Source organism: Bombus affinis, unplaced genomic scaffold (genome assembly GCF_024516045.1).
Source record: "Bombus affinis isolate iyBomAffi1 unplaced genomic scaffold, iyBomAffi1.2 ctg00000059.1, whole genome shotgun sequence".
NCBI classification, from domain to species: Eukaryota; Metazoa; Arthropoda; class Insecta; order Hymenoptera; family Apidae; genus Bombus; species Bombus affinis.
In genome coordinates this window covers 988,551-1,006,757 of record NW_026108820.1, presented here as the reverse complement: position 1 = coordinate 1,006,757, position 18,207 = coordinate 988,551, and the positions used below count along the sequence as shown (strand labels likewise).

The following is an 18,207-nucleotide window of genomic DNA, read 5'->3' as shown; positions in this document are numbered from 1 at the left end:
CGTGTATGGAGACACTGAATGCGAGTGCAGTGTATGGAGACACTGAACACGAGTGCATTGATGTAATAGGCGTGTATGGAGACACTGAATGCGAGTGCAGTGTATGGAGACACTGAACACGAGTGCATTGATGTAATAGGCGTGTATGGAGACACTGAATGCTAGTGTGTGGTCACACTAGGCTTATGTGGGAATATCGAATGCTAGTGTGTGGTCGCACTAGGCTTGTGTGGAAATATCGAATGCTAGTGTGTGGTCGCACTAGGCTTGTGTGGAAATATCGAATGCTAGTGTGTGGTCGCACTAGGCTTGTGTGGAAATATCGAATGCTAGTGTGTGGTCGCACTAGGCTTGTGTGGAAATATCGAATGCTAGTGTGTGGTCGCACTAGGCTTGTGTGTGGAAACACTGTGTTACATGTCATGGTCATAGTGTTAATGATCCTCTGAGATCGGTGTAGTCATATCGTCACTGTCACTGCCATTGTCATCACTACAGACGTCCAACTCAGCAGGAACGCAACTATTCGGCATTTTTCTTAATCTGTCATGACTGTATTTATACGATCGTTTGCCGTCTAATATCTTTAAAGTATATCTATCCCCTTCCAAAATCTCTGCTATTACGAATGGGCCCCTAAATTTTGGATCTAACTTGATTTGGTTTCTTTCCTCGATTTTGCGCAATACGAAATCACCGACATTAAACCTAACCACTTTAGCTTTGGTGTTATCGAATCTTTCTTTGTCGTGTTTGGCGCTACTTGCTATATTTTTTTGTCGCCTGTTGTCTTACATCGGAGATGTCTATTCCTCTTTCTTCAACGCTATCAGGTAGCAACAAGTCGTACGGTCTTGCTGTCCTACCGATTAGTAGTTCCAGTGGGCTCGCCTTAGTCAGGCGGTTGGTGGTGCAATTCAGGGCCAATTGTATCTCCCCAATCGCGTCTTGCCATGACCGCCCGGTCGTCTCTACTACCGTGAACATATTTTCAATGTACGCATAACACGCTCTACCTGTCTATTGGCTCTACTAGCACCGGTCGCTATCAAGCGAACTTTAATTCGTTTGCTTTCGCAGAATTCTCGAAATTCTTTACCCTTAGAACATCTTTCCTGATCTGCTATTATCGGCAGGGACTTCCGAATAAAAATATAGCGGATTTAAGCGCTTTAATGGTGTTACGGGAATCTATCTTACGATTATGATGCAGGTATACGAATTTAGTGAGCACGTTGATCAAAACAATGACGTACTCCTTTGAATCGCTTTTACCACTCAACTTGCCTGTTATGTCCATGTGGACCGTATGCCAGGGTATGCTGGTCTTAGGTATAGGATGTAGTTCGGCTTGTATCTTACCTGAACTAGCTTTCGAAACTTGACAAGCATGACAGTTCTCAATGAATCGGCGAACGTACTTCGCCATCCCTTCGAACCAGTAATACTCGTATAGTTTCTCGAGCGTTTTCTCCCAACCTAAGTGCATAATTGACTGGTGCACATGGTTAATAACAGACTATCTAAAACCTCTTAGGACTATAGGTAAACAGAGAGTCCTGTCTTTTCTTTGTATCCTACGGTAAAGAGTACCGGACCGTAATTCGTATGTATTCGCGGTGTCTTCCGCGAGCTCATCGTTTTGCAATTCCTTGACGACTTCCAAGGTTTGAGAATCACGACGTTGTTCGGCTAGTAGCCAGTCTTCCGATATTTCGGCCAGATTGATTTCTTTCTCCCCAATTTTATCAATTTTACGGTGGTCTAAGTCTACGGGGTTTCGCAAGAAGAAATCTACGTAGGCCGTCCGTTTACTTTCCAGGTACAAAATGTCATAAAAACAAAAGTCTGCAAGTAGGCCCATCACCTATGATCCCTGTCATTTAAATGTACTCTATTACTCGACGCTTTCGACGAGTTGCAATCCGCGACGACAAGAAATTCCCCTCCATGTAGATAGTGACGGAAATGCTCGACTGCGTTTACGACTGCTATCGTCTCTAGTTCGTAGGAATTATACCTAGATTTCGCGAGGGTAGTTCTTTTGCTGTAATACTCTATTACTTTGCCTTTACCTTCAACTTGATGCGTCGAAATCGCCCCGTAACTCTCCGAGCTAGCGTCAGTATGTAGTTCTATCGGATAATTGGGGTCGAATATCATTAACACCGGCGCGTCGATCAGGGCGGAAACTCCCTGTTTTATTTTCTCGTGCCTATCTGTCCAAGTTATATTTCTGTTATCTGAGATGAGCGCATACAGGGGTTTCATCACCTGTGAGAATTTAGGGATGAACTTTCGGAAGTACGAAGCTAACCCTATGAACTGCCTGAACTGTGTGACGGCCGTTGGCACAGGTAAAGAACTTAAGGTGTGTATTTTACCCGGGTTGGGACGAACTTCTTCGTTATGAATTACATATCTCAAATAGAGCACCGATGTTTTTAGAAAAGAACATTTCGCAAAGTTAACAGAGAATCCTGCTTTTACGAGGATATCTAATACTGTGTTCAATCTTCCTAAAGCTTGATCTATCGAGTCGGCAATAATTAGAACGTTATCGAAATAAATAACAACGTACGAATGAGCGAGGTCGCCTAGGGCCTTGCGAATGGCCCTCCGAAAAACGGACGGTGCAATTTTTTTCAGTTCAAACGGCATCGTCATCTATTCATATTGTCTGTCGGGGGTAACGAACGCTGTATACTCCGCTGAATTAGGATAAATAGGAATTTGGTGAAACCCGCTGGCCATATCCAGGCTAATAAAATATCTCGCCTCTTGCAATCTCGCGACTTGATCCGCAATAAGGAGTAAAGGGTACCGATCCGAGACGGTACTTTGATTTAGCTCTCGGGGATCCACTCGTAATCTATCTGAGCCGTTTTCTTCTTCACGAGTTACGTAGGGCTCGCGAATGGCGAATTACTAGGCCTTATGATCTTTGCTTTAATTAAAACGCTTGTTTTCTCACGTACTGCTCTTCGGTCCTCCTCGCTAAGTCTATAAGGACTTCCTCGTACGGTGATGTTAGGATCAATTATCGTATTTCTAACCGGCCTGTATTTACACGAATACGTAGGCAACCCGTAACGAATGAATCTTTGAATTTGTCGAGAAGAGAAATTGATCGACTCTTATTATTACCATGTACATCAGTGTCAGCTTCATTAACGACGATCTCGTTTGCAGTGGTTTCATTACAGACATTAATTATTTTCGTTTTACACATAGCGAGGCTATTTTGTGTAAATGTTACGTCAAAACCCAGACTTAGAGTTCCGCAACTAATCGCGATATCATATTTTAGATAACTATCAGCAAGGACATGAGAAATTATCTTCGATGTAAAAATCATTAATACACACGATGAACAAATGGGAGGCGTATGTTTAATACAGGTATTTCCTACTCCTCGCATTACCAATATGTCAGTCATTCTTTTGCCAGAAATCTCGAGGCCACGGACTCTTTAATTAGTGAACGCTCGGCTCCCGAATCGGAGTAAAATGGAAACGACTCACCCAGATGACTTGATCTACCCAATGATGCTTCCAGTACGTAGAAGTCGACTCGCCACTCGTTATTGAAATTATGGTTTCCTTTCATAATCAGGTTGACAGCTGCGCCCCATGCAGCGGGGTCGGAACGTGCGATTTTAAGGGTTAAAACGTGGTAGCGAAAACTTGTTAGGTTTCACACTCGATTTTGCACTAGCGACTGAATTACTCGCGCACGATGGTCGTAAGTTCTAACACTGTTATAATCGGCACTGATCCCACTTCTGATGTCGGGTCGGCGTTAAGATTAGAGTTAGGGTTAAAGGCGTGAAACGAATCCCTATTGGCACTAGACGTGATCATTGTGCAATAGAGGAGATATTTACTAGTGCAAATATGACTATGATGGAATTGGACAAGTAATAGCGATAATTAAATACTCGAGAAGCAAATGACAATGATCCTAGGCTCAATAACGAATCCGCGGTCAACGGGATGACGAACTTTACCCTTCGTTAGCGTCTAAGTTACACTGTATGTTAGAGCAAGGGGCAATTATTACGTATACGAAAGACAGGTCGATTGCCGATGAGATCGCACTAGAGAGTGACTCTCCGTCGCGGTGACGCTGTCGAAGAAAACTATGATGGGTGTGCCTAAGGGCACGAGATCATCGGATTCGCGGAGAAAAATCTTCGTTCGAAGGGTGAGGGAAATTGACGTTGCTGTTAATTGGTCAATTTCCATGTTGGTGGTTAGAGAAAGATATTAGCTGTCCTTGGGGAAAGTTGCTAGCGAGAAGCGTCGTTCGTGGAAGGATAGATTTCTCTTATCTTCCCGTAGTTGGGGCACAGGCCATTTGTCTATTTGAGAGACTTTGTGTAATTGAAATTTAATATTCGTAGCGGGTCCTCGCCCAGCTAAACATATACTGTGAAGATGCGTTGGCATCTGACAATCGTCTTACCCGAAGGACAAAGTCTGCGTGTGGCGAGCCACGGGACAGAAATCGTTGAAATGTTTACCGTCGTGCCCTGTCCCAAGTATTTCTTTTAAGGAGAGCTATAGAGTTACTTCATGCCTTTGTTAGACAAAACGTTCATCCCTTTGACCGCGGCTACGTTCGGCGACTGATTGTCGCCTCGAGCCCGAGCTCACTATCATAAATCTCAAATAAATACAGTCGGATCGAATGACAACAGTTTCTTAATACGGCTATGGTGAAATCTAAATTACAATACTAGGGGTCTTCCCAAAGTTCCAAAGGGAAGGTTCCGGTGTTCTTTCATCTCCGACATATATGTACGTTAACTTGTAATGTGTAATATTCCTGTTTGGTTAGGTCTATATTTTCTAATGTGACAAATATGTGTATGGTGGCCATCTTGTACAAATAAACTGATATTATTAGCGTAATTTTACAAATTACAAGTCATAAATTATTCCTTTTTCCAAACAAGGAAATATACGAGAAAAAATAGAACAGATTCTTACGATTATTTTTGTGAAGTTTTGTAATATACGAATTAGCATTTTTTTTTATTTTTTTTTTTTTTATTGCATTTGAAAAAATCATGTATTCAAGTATTCGTGAGAAAGGGGAGACAGAAAAGAAATGCAAAGATGGAAAGTTTCGAATATGTAATCGCTAGTAATCGCCTCAACAATCAATCAATGCAGGTAAGACGATCTAATACACTATCTAGATCGCCTAACGCACCAGTAGCTCAGAAACCTACCACATTCGACCGAGTAGAGAATGGGCCACCCGCTAAACGCGCGCAACTGAAGTGTTTCAAATGCGGAAAGCTGGGACACATGGCTAGCAAATGCCAAAATTTTCTACAACCGAGCCAGTACGACCGACCACCCGCAAGAATTCAAGCAGTCCAGGAAAGGGACGAAACACGAGAAGTAACATCGAACCAGAGTATAGACGAACCGCGCGAAACGACGCGAGTCAACATCACCACGGGAAGATTACTCACAATACCTTTGTCAACCCGAACCACAGAGCGAGTATTTCTGGTCGACACAGGAGCAGGGATAAACCTAGTGAAACGTAACAAAACTGTCAACGCGATACAAATAGGGCCTAGACAAAAATTTTCTATGGGACGTGACAAATACGAAACGAACGAATACGTAACGAAACGAATTTTTGGACAAGACCACATCTTTCACATAGTACCGGACAACTTCCCAATCATCGAAGACGGAATCAGCGGGCTACCATGTTTAGGGAAGTATAACTATCCAAAATCCAATGACAGAATCCGACTAAATGACAAAACCATTTTATTTCCGAAACCAATACAATTAACTCCTGGAGAAAACAGAGTTCAAACAATCTATCTGGAAGGCAAACCAACTAAAGTATGTTTTATCAACACTGGTGAGCAAAACATTGAAATTTCTAGTAATATTCAAAATTTCCATGATGTTTCCAACGTATCAAAACTAAAAAGCCTAGTGAGAACAGATCACATTGAAAAGCCAATCCGCGAATCCATAGAAAAGATTATTCTCCACTACGTTGACATCTTTAATTTAGAAACTGACCTTTTGCCCTGTACTAATTTAACCCAGCACACAATTTCATTAACCAAAGATAAAATCATTAACACACGATCGTATAGACCACCGGAATGTCATCGAGGCGAAATTTCGCGACAAATAGAAGACATGTTAAAGAAAAATATCATAGAAGAATCCGATTCCCCTTATAACTCTCCGGTATGGGTAGTTCCGAAAAAATTAGATGCCTCAGGAAAACAGAAATGGAGGATAGTCATTGATTTTAGGAAACTAAATGAACTCGCGGAACAAGACGCTTATCCTTTACCTGACATAGACGTCATTTTGACAGAACTAGGAAACGCGAAATTCTTTTCGGCGCTTGATTTATCCTCGGGATTTCATCAAATTCCAATGAACGAGAAATCCAAAAAATATACCGCTTTTTCGACACCGCAAGGCCACTTTCAGTTCAATCGAATGCCATTCGGTCTTAAAAACGCACCCGCTACTTTTCAAAGATTAATGGACAGAGCCTTAACTGGACTTGTAGGAAAATATTGCCTTGTTTATTTGGACGACATAGTGATATTGGGAAAAACGATTCAAGAACATAATGAAAACCTCGCGATAGTATTTCAGAGACTCAGAGAATTAGGACTTAAATTGCAACCGGATAAGTGCGAATTCGTAAAACCGGAACTAGAATACTTAGCCCACGTAGTTTCAGCCGAAGGAGTTAAACCAAACTCAAAGAAATTAGACGCTGTAAAAAACTTTCGATTACCCCGCAATGCCACGGACGTTAAATCATTCATAGGTTTAGCAGGTTATTACCGCAAATTTATTCGGAATTTTTCTAAAATCGCGAAAAGCCTTACAAACTTAACAAAAAAGGACACACCATTCCATTGGACTGACAAACACCAGACTAGCTTTGATACTTTAAAGGACAAACTCTGTAATTCCCCAATACTAGCTTATCCGGACTTTAACAAAACCTTTACCCTAACCACCGTCGCAAGTAACGAAGGACTAGGAGCAATACTGTCACAAGACGGTCATCCTTGCTGTTACATTTCAAGGTCACTAAACCCACCCGAACGAAACTATACCACGACAGAAAAGGAACTCTTGGCCATCGTATGGGCCGTGAAAAGACTTAGGCAATACTTGTTAGGACGACGCTTCATTATTCGAACCGACCACCAAGCCCTTAAGTGGCTACACAATTGCAAAGACCTCTCTAGTCGACTGATTCGTTGGAGACTTAGACTCGAAGAATATAACTATGAAATCGAATACACAAAGGGTAAAGATAATACAGCTGCAGACGCCTTATCTAGGGTTCACGCGGTAACTCGCAACGAAATAGTTAATCTCGACCTATTAATTGACCACACTAATTCATTCAACGAATGGAAAAACAACAACGAAAACCCGAAACTCATAGAAATTAAACCGAATGATCAAACATTTTACCAATTAACTCGAAACGATTTAGGAGAATACGACGAGACACTTTGGATCAGAAAACTTTACAAAATTCTTAAAAATACAACAAAAATTGGCATAGGAAATAACGATTTCACTGAATTAGAGAAAACACAGATTAAACTCATGCTAATATATTTTAACGACACATACAAGGAAATTACTTATGCGCCCAACCCCATCTTAAAACTAGACGAAAGCGAAATACTACAAGCAATAAAGGAAAACCATAACGACACCGTAGGACATTTAGGGATACAGAAAACGTATCAACGGATTAAGGATAAGTTCAAAATCCCCGGCCTTTTTGAAAGAGTAGAAAACTTCGTGAAGACATGCGACACATGTCAAAAGGAGAAACTAACACGTATCAGACCCAAAGAGTCCTCACAGATCTCAGACACACCACTTCACCCTAACGACAAAATCGCTATGGACATCATAGGACCGATGACGAAAACCAAACGCGGAAATCAATATATACTTTCAATTCACGACGAACTTACGAAATATCTAATCCTTGTTCCCCTTAAAACGCAACGAACTGAATCTATAATTAACGCGCTCATTGAGCACTATATTTACATATTTTCGGCACAAAAGACGATTCTGACAGATCAAGGACAAAATTTTGTTAGCGATTTAATGACGAAATTTGAAGAGACCTTTAAAATTAAACACGTCAAAACAACTTCATTTCACCCACAGAGTAACGGATTCCTCGAAAGAACACATGCCTCGGTTAAAGATTTAATTCGTACTGCGTTACACGACAATGACAAAGAATGGGGCGAAGTACTTAATTTCATTTGTTTAGGATACAACACTGCAAAACATGAAGGAACAGGATTCTCCCCCTTCGAATTGACTTTTGGGCGAAAAGCGAACTTACCTTCCGCAATATCCAAATTCCCCACATTTACCTATGACGATATGTACTCACTTTGGCAAAAACAGTTAAATAAATATTGGGAAACAGCTCACAAAACACTTATTCAAAATAAGCAACGCTACAAGCGAGACCAAGAAAGGAAGATTGTTAAAACTCAGACCGTGTTTAGGAAAGGAGACTTTGTTTTAATTCACAATGACCATAAAAGAGATAAGTTGGACATTGAATGGTTAGGACCCTATAGAATCAATGATGTGAAAACTCCTTACTACATTATATCTATCGACAATATTAAGAAAAAGATACATGGTAACCGATTGAAAACGTACTTTTTCCAGGATAATGCTGACCCTAGCACTAGTAACAATACCCTTGGTTAGTTGTCTTAAATTCACAGGATAGGAATTACGATTTATAAACAAATCCAACCAATTCTACTACGATCTTAGAGGACCAAGATCAATCTAAACTGGGGGGTATGTCACGACCGGCATACTTCAAATCCGATGGACCGATAATGGAGATAGAGATGTGGCGGCCTTGGCGACAATGTATATCGCCGAAGTGCCTAATGAGTCATCTGTATCCTAACGGTCCTTCCACCGAATGTCCTAGAAGTGTGACAACGGTCACGTACGCCTACAGGGTAGTGGGGATATTGAGGGATGACAAACAAAGAAGAAACAGATGTTACCGAAAGTCAAATTGTAAGAGTTTCAGTCTTGGAAAGTCACGGCTGGAGCTCAGAACAAAATCGCAGTCAGTGTAAATTCAGAAATAAATTCTCTTGTTTTTTTGTTATCTTAATTTTTTCTTTTCGTTCGAGCCTCCTGCTTTTTATTTTACGTGACAATATCAACGAAACAACGCCATTAAGACACGTATGGTCTCGCCCTTGTAACGCCACTGTGACTGAGAAACTATATTACTATATTACGAAACTATATTACGCGTGATATAAAACGTATTATAGCTGTTGAAGTGGTCACCACTTCTAGGAAAACTCCACATCTGGTATTTTTAGCTTTCTCAAGCGCTGACGCCATCGACAGCACATAGACAAAAGAATAGCAGGGAGGCAGACCATAAACTGTAGACAGGCGACGTTGGCTTCGGGGTTTTTCAGTCATAAAGTAACAATGCTAGCGTGCGGATCTGGACCAGCTCAAATTGTATTCCTGTATTTCATTATCAAGTCAAATATATACTTTGTATCTTACACTTTATCCACGCGTTTTTCTCTCTTTATATACCGAATAACCTCAACAATAGCAACGTGATATAAAGCGATAAAAATTATGTGGTTTATATAGTTTGTATCTTCTACTTCTTTTAAGACAGGGAAATTTATAGCGGCGAGGATTTGTAGAGCGACAAGTAGGTACATACGTTGATTTTTAAAGGCTTGTACAAGATTTTTAAGCGGAAATTCAATTTCGTTGGATTCTGTTTAATTGGATTTGAATTTTTAAAAGGTAATGAATTTTCCCGATCGAACTGTTAGTTTAAGCGCGGCCTTTAATTGTATCACGAACATTATTTTACGTTACTCTGCAACGTTTCCTCTATGTAATATATTCAATGTTTGTATACGCGATCTTCGCCTTAAGAATTACTCAAATATTTGGTTTTAATACGAAGGATTGTTTTAAAGATCATTTTCACCTCTATAAATATTTATTGTGTAAACCGTGTGTATAATTTGCGTAAAGCTTAAAAGATTTCCAATTTAACATTCGCACGTGAATTAAGACTGTTACTTGGAAAAATCATCGAACTCAAGAACCACACTCTTCCTCGCGTTCAAACTTATCCGCCTGTGCAGTTCATAAATTCACTTCTTAGGTTTCTAATGAATTTCCAAAATAAACCTTCAACCTATCTATGTATGTATCTATACGATTAAACAAACCGTGGATTTTTATGCATTTCTAAATAATTTGTAGATATTATTCTAAATATCCATGGAACTATCGATTAAAGAATTATTATTCACGAGAATATAAGAAACAAAGATTATTAAGTTAAAGTTATTTTATCTGGTATTACATGCGTGTAATTCGCGACTCAATAACTTTATTTAATTATTTTGCTAAATTGATTCCTCGTCTCCTATATTTGCAGAAAGATATTTCTGTTGCGTCAAATACGTTTCCATTTTATATTATCTTCCACAGAGATACTACATACGTATTATCTTTCTGTCTATCTTAACTTCAATTTTATTAACTCGTCGCTTGATGACTTTGTCAAATGTCCTTTGTTTACTTTGAAGTTGCGAAGCACGGAAAGCTTCCTAGGTACGTGTCCCACTCAGTCTAATAAAAAACGTTCAGGTGCACGAAAAAGAAAAACGCAAAGTTCAAACGCACGCTAATAGATGGCTATATTTAAAAAATTGCTCATATTAAATATATTAAGGGCTAAGTGACTTCAATTTTATTAGCTCGTTTCCTGTTGTCTTTAATGTTGCGAAACACGAAAAACCTTCCTATCGCTCTCATCTAATAATAAGCATTTGGGTGCACGAAAAAGAAGAAGATTCAAGCCAGGATCAACGGAAAGTTCTACTTAAAAAATCAAATATGAAGAATCGAAAAACTTTTATTCATCTCCGATAATATCGACCCCGAGATGTATCTTGTTAAGATTATCCTCCTTCGAAGATTAAACGCTTCATGGCTATATAAAATGGTAACGAGTAGCGCCCTCTCCTAAAGTATTTAAAAAAACAGGAGTAGGTCAGTGTGAAATTAAATGGCTGGAATTTTCAGCGATTTCCATAGACAGTGTCTTTGAAATACTTAAATTCTCGCTGTTTCACGTTTAAGCGAAATAGCGCTCAGCTTTCCAGCAAAAAGCAAATAGCTATATTCTGTAGTATTTGAAGCATCAACTGGCGAACAAATCCGAGAGGAAAAGTTTCGTGAAATTTACATCTTGAATTTCGTTATTTCATTTAACGCAGAGGGATTGGCGTCCGCTACGATCGATACGTTGGCAGATTTGCCTGCGGTTTCTAGCGATTGTCGCGACGATTCTAATTGAGTTTTGCGAAAAAAATGAAATTAAACGTTGGCTGTTAATCGATGGCTGGAAAATAAAATGGATTGCCATGATTCGTCATATCCCCCGCCTTTTGATTCTTTCTCATTTTTCGCGTTTCACGGTCTTCACCAATTACTATATAGAGCCGTACTTTTCTGCTGGCAACTTCAGTTTACGAGATTAAATATTAGCTGGTCCCGTTTCGTTTGATAAAACTGACATCTCATATACGACCTGAGGCATTCTACGAGTTTGGCGCAGGTTTAATAGAAATGTTCGGTAAATATGGACACAGATAGCGAATGTTACTTGTATAAACATTCACTCTGATCGAGAACTAAAAAATCTGGAATTTTCTGCTCTTGTGCTGAATTACAGTGGTTCGTGAAAATATTTGAATATCCCTGCAAACTCCTTGTGGACATATTATTAAGAATATCTTGATATCCTATCGATACTGTGACAAGATTAACGTATTATTACAATTTCAAACGAGTATGACAATGTATGTAAAAGTCGCAGGACATTTACTGCGATTAATTGTATGTTTGAGACTACTACTAATGTTGTATACTAATTTTTCGTTAAGCATATGTTTGCAATAAATGCCTTGCAACCTCTCTCTCTCTCTCTCTATATATATATATATATATATATATATATATATATATATATGTCGGAGATGAAAGAACACCAGAACTCCTCCTTGGATTCGCGGGAATACCGCAACTCTGTAACTTAGATTAAACAAATGCCGCTCCGATTATTCGAGATTTATGATCATGAGCTTGGGCTCGAGGCGACAATCAGTCGCCGAACGTAGCCGCGGTCAAAGGGATGAACGTTTTATCTAACAAAGGCACAGAGTAACTCTATACCTCTCCTTAAAAGAAATAGTCGTAGCGATACGTGGCAGTAAATACTTCAATAGTTTCTATCCCGCGGCCCGCCACACGCAGATTTTGTCCTCCGGGTAAGATGATCGCCGGGTGTCGGCATGCCTTTGTGGCGTATGTTTAGCTAACGTGAGGACCCGCTATAGATCTTAAGATTTAGTCAAGCGAAGTCCTTAAAATATACTTTGTTGCAACTACGGGAAGATAGGAGAAACCTATCTTCCACGAGCGTTGCCCCCCGTCAACAACCTCCCCTCAAGGGCGGCCAGCATCTCTTTCAAAACGCCGATATGGAGATCGACCAATTAGCAACAGCGCTAATTTCCCTCGCCTTCGGAACGAAAGCTTTCGTTGACGAATCCGAGGATCTCATGTCCTTAGACACACCCATTATAGTTCTCCTCGACGGCATCGTCGAGACGGAGATTCAGTCTTTCGTACGATCTCATAGACGAATGACAGTGCCACCTTACAACCAGTGAATACCTCACATCTAGTTAACAAAGAGTTAGACTTGAACTGTGCGAGAACATACGTTTACCATCCCGTGACCGCGGATTCGTTTCGAACCTAAGGTCATTATCACTACTGCTACGAGTGCTTAATCTTGTTAATAAGCCCGTGCTAATAAACTCTCCATTGTATCACGACAATGGCTAATTCTAATGAAAATTCATTAAACGCCCATCTCCATAATCCTGACTTCAATCCGACATATATATATGTCGGGTTGGCGTTAAGATTAGAGTTAGGTTTAAGGGCGTGAAACGAATCCCTATTGGCGCTATACGTGATCGTTATGCAATAGAGGAGATATTTACTAGTGCAAATATGACTATGATGGAATTGGACAAGTAATCGCGATAATTAGATACTCGAGAAGCAAATGACAATGATCCTAGGCTCAATAACGAATCCGCGGTCAACGGGATGACGAACTTTACCCTTCGTTAGCGTCTAAGTTACACTGTATGTTAGAGCAAGGGGCAATTATTACGTATACGAAAGACAGGTCGATTGCCGATGAGATCGCACTAGAGAGAGTGGCTCTCCGTCGCGGTGACGCTGTCGAAGAAATCTATGATGGGTGTGCCTAAGGGCACGATCATGAGAGTACCAAGAGATCATCGGATTCGCGGAGAAAAGTCTTCGTTCGAAGGGTGAGGGAAATTGACGTTGCTGTTAATTGGTCAATTTCCATGTTGGTGGTTAGAGAAAGATATTAGCTGTCTTTGGGAAAAGTTGCTAGCGGGAAGCGTCGTTCGTGGAAGGATAGATTTCTCTTATCTTCCCGTAGTTGGAGCACAGGCTATTTGTCTATTTGAAAGACTTTGTATAATTGAAACTTAATATTCGTAGCGGGTCCTCGCCCAGCTAAACATATACTGTGAAGATGCGTTGGCATCTGGCAATCATCTTACCCGAAGGACAAAGTCTGCGTGTGGCGAGCCACGGGGCAGAAACCATTGAAACGTTTACCGTCGTGCCCTGTCCCAAGTATTTCTTTTAAGAAGAGCTATAGAATTAATTCATGCCTTTGTTAGACAAAACGTTCATCCCTTTGACCGCGGGTACGTTCGGCGACTGATTGTCGTCTCGAGCCCGAGCTCACTATCATAAATCTCAAATAAATACAGTCGGATCGAATGACAATAGTTTCTTAATACGGCTATGGTGAAATCTAAATTTCAATACTAGGGGTCTTCCCAAAGTTCCAAAGGGAAGGTTCCGGTGTTCTGTCATCTCCGACATATATATATTATTATAATGACTTATTTTAATAATGACTTAATTTGTATAGTAAAAACAGCTAAAATCTCATGTAAGATTGTTGGGATGTTACGTGATATTTCTGTTGCATCATTGATTATCGTTATACTTTGAAAAATAATTAAGGAAGCGAACAATGCGTGGACGATTATGGCAGTTTTATTAATAAACGAACGTTTAATAGAGAATATGGATTTACTGGATAAATAAATGTTTCATTAAATGTAACTGTTACGTGCAGAATAATATGTTGTTACATGTATGAACTAAAGTTGATGTAATACTCATATTATATTTATGGTTTCAAAGAATTAATAAAATCTGCTGAGATTCAAACGTATGCTCTCCCTTTTATTCTATGAGAATTAAACATTTAGAAGTTTTTATGAAAATGCACTAAACAATCAGAAGCATCTGTTTCTCCTTTTCTTTTTCTTTTTTTTTTTTCTTTTTTTTTAACATGTTGATTGCCACGCGATTTTTATACTTATTTTGACTTGGATAGATAAATTAAAGCGTACCATACCAAGACATTTCATTCTTGCAAAATATTCTAGTCTATTTGCGTACCTAAACACCTAAACACCTAAACACCTAAACACTCAACGTGTTGAAGAATTAAATTTGAGATTTATAGTGCCACAATCTCAATGACTATATCTACTTTTATGCGAGTACCGATATAGTTTACCAGAAAATTACAAATATGTATCATTTTAATATGAATATAAATAGAAGCATCTGTTTCTCCTTTTCTTTTTCTTTTTTTTTTTTTTCTTTTTTTTTAACATGTTGATTGCCACGCGATTTTTATACTTATTTTGACTTGGATAGATAGATTAAAGCGTACCATACCAAGACATTTCATTCTTGCAAAATATTCTAGTCTATTTGCGTACCTAAACACCTAAACACCTAAACACCTAAACACCTAAACACCTAAACACTCAACGTGTTGAAGAATTAAATTTGAGATTTAAAGTGCCACAATCTCAATGACTATATCTACTTTCATGCGAGTACCGATATAGTTTACCAGAAAATTACAAATATGTATCATTTTAATATGAATATAAATAGAAGCATCTGTTTCTCCTTTTTTTTTTTTTTTTTTTTTTTTAATATGTTGATTGCCACGCGATTTTTATACTTATTTTGACTTGGATAGATAGATTAAAGCGTACCATACCAAGACATTTCATTCTTGCAAAATATTATAGTCTGTTTGCGTACGTGCTCATAATCTTGGCTGATAACCGCCATTCGCTATATACATCGTTGGTATCGACGTCAAAGGATTAACACAGACAAATACACAATCCATACAATCCGATTTGATTGATTTTAGATCTTGCATCAAACAGATCTCTATATAAACAGATAATTTCTGATTCTAAACATTTGTATTACGTTCATCTAATTATTAGGATATTAGATATATTATAAAGGAAGATATTATGTATTAAATAATCTGCCTCTTCTTCCGCTTTCAAATCCTCTACAAACGCCTTTTATAGTCGTTCAACTTTTCAGCTCACAGAAAAGAACATTACGCGTATTCCTAGCAATCGTCCAAAGACTCGAACGTGTGCTTCGATAAAGCTCGCTTAACTTTCATCGACACATCGATAACTTTGCGTTCCAAGATGTTATTACGCCCTAGAATCCCTAACATAATTTTAGAACCAGAATTTCTGTACAAAACAATTCCATCGCTTTGTCACGCTTAACGGCTCAATCATCGAAACATGTATCATAACGCACGAATTATGATAAAAAAGAAACTGTCTTTCGAATAAAAGCAATCCGTTTGCTTAAGGATGTACAGGACGTCGACGGAGCAAGTGTACGAAATACAGCCGCTGGAGGGTAACAGTTCCGCTCAACGTTACACTCAACAGCCGAAACAACGATTCTCTGAAATGCCTACTCCGTCGGTTTCGCCGACGTCTTCTCTCCGAAAGCGCGTCTCGGAACTGCCAAGAGCCGCGAGTGCATCCGTTTCCGGTGCTGCGGGCATTGTCTGCTCTAATACGGATCTGATATCGATCGTAAGCTCGTTAGCGTCTTCCGCGATGGAAATCAACCGATGCGGCGAGGAAGCGCCGAGTTCCCGGGACGATAGCAAATCAAACTGGCCCGGAAAAACGACCGAACAGAAAGGAAGTCGATCGAAGAGCTTCCGTTCCAATAGCTTCGACGTGTCGACATTGCACGGAGCTAAAAGTAAGCTTAGCGGATCCTCGAAAGCCGCTATTTCGACCTTTATGGCACCGTCGAATTGGTTCACGAAGAGACACCAACCGATGTCGAAGAAGCCGAAAGATTTAGTGACGGCCAGTTTAAGTCTCAAGTTCGATAAATCGAAGGTAGTGAAGGCGATGAAGGAAACGTTGGGTAAAAAGTCCCCTAATAGCGAGGTCAAACACAAAGTCGTATGGGACAACACTAGTGGAACCAAAGTGGACCCTCAGCTAAGTTGTATTTCTCGTTACGATATCGTTTCTTGTTTAAGAGCCATCGTAGGTGAAAGGAGGAATGCAAGAACGCACATAATACGCAAAAATCTATGGCAGATTCAAAGTACAGTACTCGTTGTGATATTCGGTAAAGATAATAAATTCTCCTATGGAGATTTCATTTTTCAAATTATTCTCGTAAAAGTACGTATTTGCATAAATAAATAGCACACGGTCTCTGCGTAAATACCTAGGCCAGTTATAAATATTTCAGTTTGCCAACGATATCCCAACATGTGGGACACTCACATGTGTGCTACTTCGTGAGCGATGATAAAGGTGCTGGTCAAGCCTTCGTCTCGATTTAACGCGCACGATCTCGCGGGATAGCATACTCCTGATACAGGTGCGTAACCGGAAGGACCTCCTATATCTAATCGCGTCAACCATACAGCAACATCGTGATTTACGTCCTTCGAGGACAGCATCTTTCTGTTCCATTTGTTCACGTTCTCGAGAGATCGTCTGGCATCGCCACGGCGGACCTACGACAACGTTTAATATTTTCTTAATAAAAGCTAGCAAATATTACGAATATATTATATTTATTATTACATCATGCATTATATACTATATATAAATATTCGTCAATGATAATAAATATATGTGCAAGTAATCTTGTTGTTGATTGTAATCAAATGTAACTTGTAACGCTATTAGTATTTTAATCTTCCTGAAAAATGTTGAAATGTTGATTCAACAGCAGAGAAGAATAGCAGAAAAAGAAAAGTAAAAGGAATCGCAAGTGTCGTATATCAATGATATTATCATAGGTCTATAACATTAAATTAAGATTCTTAAGAGATGAAAAAGGTTTAATAGTCGATTATACAGATATTTCGGATACACGATAAATGCGAGGTTTGCCAATGATCCGTGAAAATTGTTTGTTTGGAAATTTGTTTCCAAGGGATCGTTCACGGTTGTCCAATTTAACAAAATGGAACTCGTTGCATTTTATCGATCTAAAACGTCATGCGCAGATATTTTGGACTATATAATTTATATACCATACACTGTACAGATAAGTAGAAAATAAAATAATTGACACTCGCATAGGCGTATCTCAGATAGTTACTACTTTAGTTAAATGATTTAATTTAATGGAAATCGCTTACCATAACGTCTCGTTTTTCCGCGTATAAAATCATTCGTACGATCACTAGAATCATGTTGGATTCGAGCGATGGGTCCATGTAAATTGCACTGACCTAGGATTAAAATACGTACGAAAATGTAACAGGCGTTAAAACAGTATTACAGCCTTACAAATAAATTATTATTCAAAACTCTCGTAAATACATCGTATCTTATATAATTTTCCTAAAAAATTAATTTTATTCGTTATATTTATCTTAGGAAATGTACGTTATTAATCTCAACAGCATTGGAAAACCAATTACCGAATGGCTGAAATTAATCGATTACAAAATTCCATTACGGATAAATTATTCGCTGAACTTTTTAAAAGATACGTGCAAGCTTTGAACAGTGTAAACAGAAAATACAGAGCTTCCATCCGAATATACGATCGAGATGTTTGAAAGCAAGTAGCGTACCTTGAAAATACA

General features: G+C 39.2%; 2 long non-coding RNA genes across 2 annotated transcripts in view; one reads left to right on the top strand and one right to left on the bottom strand.

The window, feature by feature from the left end:
- Positions 1-3,744: 3,744 nt before the first annotated feature.
- Positions 3,745-18,207, top strand: part of LOC126926837 (uncharacterized) — a 55,216-nt gene continuing 40,753 nt past the window's right edge. The window contains exon 1 of the long non-coding RNA XR_007714918.1: positions 3,745-4,077. This is a non-coding gene — a long non-coding RNA (uncharacterized LOC126926837). The remainder of the gene's footprint in view (positions 4,078-18,207) is intronic.
- On the bottom strand, positions 14,294-15,344 carry LOC126926831 (uncharacterized). The gene is made up of 2 exons (XR_007714908.1): positions 15,065-15,344; positions 14,294-14,711 (listed from the first exon to the last, which is right to left on the bottom strand). It is a non-coding gene; the product is annotated as an uncharacterized LOC126926831 (long non-coding RNA).